The sequence below is a fragment of the Dromaius novaehollandiae genome, chromosome 1, assembly GCF_036370855.1.
Source record: "Dromaius novaehollandiae isolate bDroNov1 chromosome 1, bDroNov1.hap1, whole genome shotgun sequence".
In the NCBI taxonomy this organism is placed as follows: Eukaryota; Metazoa; Chordata; class Aves; order Casuariiformes; family Dromaiidae; genus Dromaius; species Dromaius novaehollandiae.
The window spans coordinates 19,851,524-19,857,179 of record NC_088098.1 but is presented as its reverse complement, the minus strand read 5'-3'; positions in this window follow the sequence as shown (position 1 = coordinate 19,857,179).

The window sequence follows — 5,656 nt, the reverse complement described above, 5'->3', positions numbered from 1 at the left end:
CCTATCAGCTCAGCAAGTGATTTTTTTTTCTTTCTAGGCATGTTTGGGAATAAATGTTATTGTGGAGAGTAAAAGCTTAAAAAGCTTATTTTTTATCATTATTTGAGCAAGAGCCGAGCATAGAAAATTAATTCTGCTTCACAGATCTCAATTTTCTATTATTAATAAATACCTCCAAATTGTTCAGTTTGAATTGGAAAGCAAAACATTTGGAGTTTAAGAACAGTTTTCTGGGGGGGATACTGTGAATCCTAGAAGTTATAAAGTAGCGTAGCTGAGTCTACACCTGGAGAGGCAGACCTAGATTGTAGTCCATGAAAGCCTTGCCATCTGAGCAGCTTGGAATTGGTAGCTGGCATTCCCACTTCTGGGGGTTCTCACGTCTCCACCAGACAAGCTGAAAGCCAGTCAAAACCTCACAGCCTTGGCTAGGCAAGAGACGTGGAAGCCAGGACTCACAGTTCCTCAACAGCCTGCTAGGTGGGCTGCTGAAAAGTTGGGAGCCTGGAAGTCCACCAACAGCCCTCATAAAAGCCAGGTGTGTGAGTTGTCTTTACAGACAACTATTGGAACTCTGCCTCAATTGTCACAACTTTGTCAAAATTGAACCATTTCCTGCAAGCATTTTGGTCTCTGCTCCATCTGATAATTTCCAAACAGCTCTAATTTGGGAGCCTACCATTTGGAAAGCATGGCTCTCAGTTAGACAAGCAAATAGAACAGAATGTTCTTGGGAAACACACAGTTTTATAGAACTGGCAAACAAAACTCCACACTAACTAATTGTAATATTCCTTCATGCATGACGAATAAAATCTTGTTCATCTGCCTTCCTTTCAGTATTTTTAGTTTGTTGGGATTGCTCAGCTGCATTTTTGAGACAGGAAATATTATTGGTTGTTTTTTTTGCAGTTGCCTGTCAATTATATTAATGGAATACTTCATTGAAGTATCTGATCTAATGACTACTTGATTAAAATGTTGGTATATCTGAAGATACGGCTAATTCTGAAAAGGCAAGTTGAAACCCTTCAATACGTAATCTCCTTTTTCTAATAGTCCACATAACTTTAGGGTTTATATAATTCATACTCATTTTTATTTAACCAAATAGTTCCATGGCTTGAAGAGCCAGGAACGGGCTTCCATTTGTCAGAAATAAGGTGTTAAGGATTGAAGCTTGTTAGTAAAGTATTGCTATAATTCTTGAATCTTCATATTGTTATGACAGCTTTTGTACAAAAAAAGCAATTTTAAATGCTGTTCTTGTCCTTATTTTAATAAATCTTTCTCTATTAACAGAGAAAGATGTATATACATACATACATACATACATACATATATATATAAAGGATAAATCACTTAATTTGCATTATTTACCCTTTCAACACAGATGACATTCAGACTGTGGGTTTTTCATCTCTGATCACTTCAGACACTACTTAAAAAGACTACTCTGTATCTGTGTAGTTCATTAATTTAGAAGAGTATTGATGGGAATAGATAACGCAATGACAACATTTCTAAATTAATGACTTTGGAGAATCAACAGTTCTCTAGAATATTTTTCACAGAAATATATCCTGACTGAAATAGCAATTGCTAGAACTCTTGGATCGATTTCTTATTCATTTATTATGTCTGGGAATTTTGAAAGGACAGCAGGACTGAAATCAAAGTTTTTGTCTTGTTTTCTTAAGTTTTGACATTTGTTCTAATTTGGATTTCGCTTTCCTTTCTATACAACCAACGTGAGCTTAAATTTTATAAGTACAGTTCAGCTGTACCTAATTATATCAGATACCCCATCTATTTTTGTTAATGAATAACATTGGACAAATTATAGCAAAGTACTAATGATGCATCTCAGCTTAAGCTTTAATGAGATATCAATCTCTGAGCCAGATCTTCATTTTCACTGCCTACAGGTATTTTCTGGTAACATCAGGTCTTTCTAAATTGTTTCAATTAACCTGCAGTAACTTATATGTGTATCCTGTATCTTGGAATTTGGAAGTCCCATAAGCCTTATTTTCTAGTCATCAAATGCTGTTTTAATAAATTCATTAGTTTCCTTCAAAATGCATAATGTATCAGGAAACAGGGAAGATCACAGTTCTCCAGAAAAAGACATCAAGAAAAGCAGATTCATTTGTGTAATGTTGCTAGAAATATATGGACTCCAGGTAATACACTAAAATCAACGGTTCTATCATTAATAACCCCATGAGAGCTATACTGATCTTCCCGAATGCTGGGAGTCACCATATAGTTATATAACCTTGACATGCCTAAGATTAAATTGAGATTGAATTAAATGTTTTAAGATTGATTTCAATGTTTTTGCCCTGTATTTTGTTTTGTTTTGTTTTCTTCAGTAGTGGCTATGGATCACATTTACTTTTCAACTGGTGTAAAACTGCTCATTTCAACAGGGCACTCAAATACTCTGGCCATTCCAAGTATTTAGACCTCTGTTTCATGGTTCAGAGCACCCTTCCCTGAGAATGTAACACTTTGAATTAAACTATGAAAAGACCATAAATACTGTACAAACATGCTGCAGAAATTGAGGCATGAGTTTGATATATGACTACCAGAATGCTAGCTTCTTGCACCTCCTGCAAAAGAAGAAGAAAAATGAGGGGAGAAGGGAAGAGAAAGGAGGAAAAGGTGTGTGTTAGGAAATACAGATATACTGACCTTGTTTCATGGGAAACAGAGAGAGAATTGGGCTCATATGCTCTTGTATTGTGCAGTTATGAGGAAAGTCACTGCAAGGGAGAAAAGTTTAAATTGACTGCTGTAAGACATAAAAAATTTCTACAGGATTTTTGTAGCAAATAATACCTTCTGACCAGACAATCTCCCATTTTCCATGTTTGATCTTTGAACAGTGAGAAACTATCTGTGCGGGCAAAAAAAATTAATTTCTTTCTAGTTTCCATTTTAATTTGAGCCACAGAGTATTTTCTGAAGTATGACTAATAGGTTTTGAACATGGAACAAGGGTCCTGCTTTCAAACCTCAAAGTAGAGACAAAACCGAGTTTGCTATAGGTAATAATATGGGTATTCCCATTACAGGGTCAGAACAGCAGGCAGCCTTTTCCATTGTTTTTGATATTGTCCGCTTTCAAGAAAAAAATCAAGATATGTCAGGGTAACTTAGAGGAGAGTTCCTTCCTAACTCCAGAAAGAAAATTTACATCACTACCTTCAAAACAGCTATTAAAAAAATCTTCCTAGTTATTAAGTCCAAATAATATGATTATTTATATGATTTTTAATACCTTTCTGACTCCTACTGCTTTCTCATCATTAATAACTTTTCTGTATAAGTTTCACAGTTATACTCTGCAAGAATTTCCTGAAAGCTTTCACCTTAATGTGTCGTTAAACCCATGTGTTCTCAAAAAAGCCCCCCCCCCAAATTGTATTTATGAGGGTCAGCATTTTTTGTTGAAATATTCATTATTTTTTTCTGTCCCTACCTTCATCTTGCTCAATCATGTCATCTCTAGACTAACCAATCTCAGTGTTTATTATCTTTTTATAAATTATCTTATAATTTTTTTTCCTATGAAAGTTCATGTCTGGTTTTAGGATTTTAATGGTGTGAACAGCAGACAAGTTAGATCTTGTGGCTAGTCTTCTGATCTGGGCTAAAACTATGTGAAGTTACCCAAACAGCCTTGAATCATTTAAAGAGTTTTGATAATATTGTCATAAAATTGTTCATTGCCTGTCATATCCACTACTCTCATAGCCAAGGTATGCAGCGAAAGGAGATTTTATTTCAAACTTCTCCTACAGAGACTGGCTATAGTTACTGTCCCTGCCTATCCTATTTCTCATTCTCTACTGTATCCAATAAAGTTTAGTCAAATTCAGCAAATCCTCCCTTCCCTAGCTGAAGAAGGACCTGATCGAAAGACTCCATGCGAGAAAGGATGCAAGGCCCTGACTTTCATGAAGGAGAGCTTTTAAAATGACACAAGCGCAACTAAGGAATTCCTTATCCTTATTGAGATTCATCTCATTGATGAGATGAATCATTTCTGCATAGTCTACCAAAGTCTACATAATCTGGAAAGAGCAGAAGTGTGTCATCCTGTACCACTATGTCAGATTCACACAGTTCAGGCTTACACAATTATAGGGCTAGACACCTGGTCAGAGACTATTTTGAAGGCTGAAAGGCGTCTGTGGGACTAAATACTAACTGTTCAACATATACAGATAGGGTATACATAAATGTTTCATTTCAACACTTCAAAAGACACTCGCTCATGTGTAAATATTCAAGAAACGATGGATTTCTCTAAAGCGCTTAGTAACCAGTAGCTCATGGATCCAAACTGATACAACCAGCCCCGAGTTTCTTTGAAAATCTACTTCATTAGTCAGTTACTAAGAGCACAACTTTATTAAAAACTTGTCTGAGTTTTCTTGTCTAGCTTTATGCCTTTTGAGAGTATGTTGGTTTTCTTTTGATATCTACTTCCCTAACTAATCAATAAACACAGCAATATAATAATTGCTATGAATATAATGATTTCAGTAGGAAAATGCACAAGTCTTCCATGCTTAAAAAGTCATAACAAAATTCACAGTGCAGTACCTAAATGTGTTATGTGTGCACCTGGGTTTGATCTCCTACTGTAACTTTTTGCTTTTAGCTAGAGTTCAGCTACTAAAATGTTTTTTTTTCCCTATTACATAAAGATTCACTTATAAGTTTCATAAACAGTTTTGAAAACTGTGTTTTATTGTATCAGATATTGCATCTACTGTATATTTAGCTGGCTGAATGTTCATTTCAATTGTGAGACACTGATTCTGCTTCTTTCATGATTTTTCATGATACTGTAGGCTGAGTTCTCAAGAAATCCATACTATAGATAAGATGAATAGTATCAAGCTACAAAATGGAATCCTGAAATATGCATAACTTTAGATAGCTTTTATTAAACTTTGCAATATAATATTATATAAAGTCATAGAACAATGGAACAAAAATCTGTTCACACTATTTCAGGCAGGTAGGCAGATTAAATTTAGTGTTCATTCTGTCTCAGGGAGAAATATGGTTATAGCAAGTTGTACCGTTGCAGAAAACATCATTCATTTCAAACAGCGAATCATGAAGACAACATAGAACATAACAAAGAAAATGGGAATTAATTCTTTCTAACTTCAAACTATCATGAAGTTGATTCAATTTTATATGTTTGTCTATTTGTTATGGGTTGGATTGAAAGGGGAGAAAATGAGAGAGCAGAAGAGGGAGGAAAAAATCCAGAGATAGAAACAGAGGAAAGATAAAAAGCATTGAAATCAAATGTAAAATTAAACCAAATAAAGGATTAGTTTGGGAAAGAAAAAACAATCTAATGCAAAAGAATATAGAAGACCATCTTTTAACCCAACCTGGAATTGTTTATTTGTTTTATCCATGAAAAAACACATAGCTTTCTTTTTTCTGCTAGCTATCTGTAATATTAGATTTTGCTTTATTGACTTCCCTAGTGGGAAATTAAGCTGGCTGTAAAACTGACTCTTTCTTCCTCTGCTGGAAAGCAAAGAAAGAAAGAAAAAAAGAAAGAAAGAAAAAGCAAATATGGGCTTGAACTGTACTTGAGGCAAAGGATGGC